Source organism: Sinocyclocheilus grahami, unplaced genomic scaffold (assembly GCF_001515645.1).
Source record: "Sinocyclocheilus grahami isolate Dianchi unplaced genomic scaffold, SAMN03320097.WGS_v1.1 scaffold73.1, whole genome shotgun sequence".
Lineage (NCBI taxonomy): Eukaryota > Metazoa > Chordata > Actinopteri > Cypriniformes > Cyprinidae > Sinocyclocheilus > Sinocyclocheilus grahami.
The window spans coordinates 744,161-744,433 of record NW_015505252.1 but is presented as its reverse complement, the minus strand read 5'-3'; the positions used below and the strand labels follow the sequence as shown (position 1 = coordinate 744,433).

The 273-nt window shown below is 40.7% G+C and overlaps 1 protein-coding gene across 1 annotated transcript in view; it reads right to left on the bottom strand.

The window, feature by feature from the left end:
- The window catches only part of LOC107585684 (titin-like), a 63,181-nt gene that overhangs the window by 43,197 nt on the left and 19,711 nt on the right, over positions 1 to 273 (bottom strand). The gene's annotated exons all lie outside the window — the stretch shown is intronic.

Genomic DNA, 273 nt, shown 5'->3' with positions numbered 1-273 from the left:
GAGTCAGGTCAAGTCACAGTTCATTTTCATGAGTCTAGTCAAGTCACAGCTGATAGTTATGAGTCAAGTCCGGTTACAATTCATTATAATGTGTCAAGTCTAGTCACAGCTGATCTTGAGTCGAGTCTAATCACAGTTGATCATCACGAGTCAAATCAAGTCACAGTTTATGATCATGAGTCTAGTCACAGCTGATCTTCCTGAGTCAAGTCTAGTCACAGTTGATCGTCATGGGGCAAATCAAGTCACAGTTTATGATCATGAGTCTAGTCA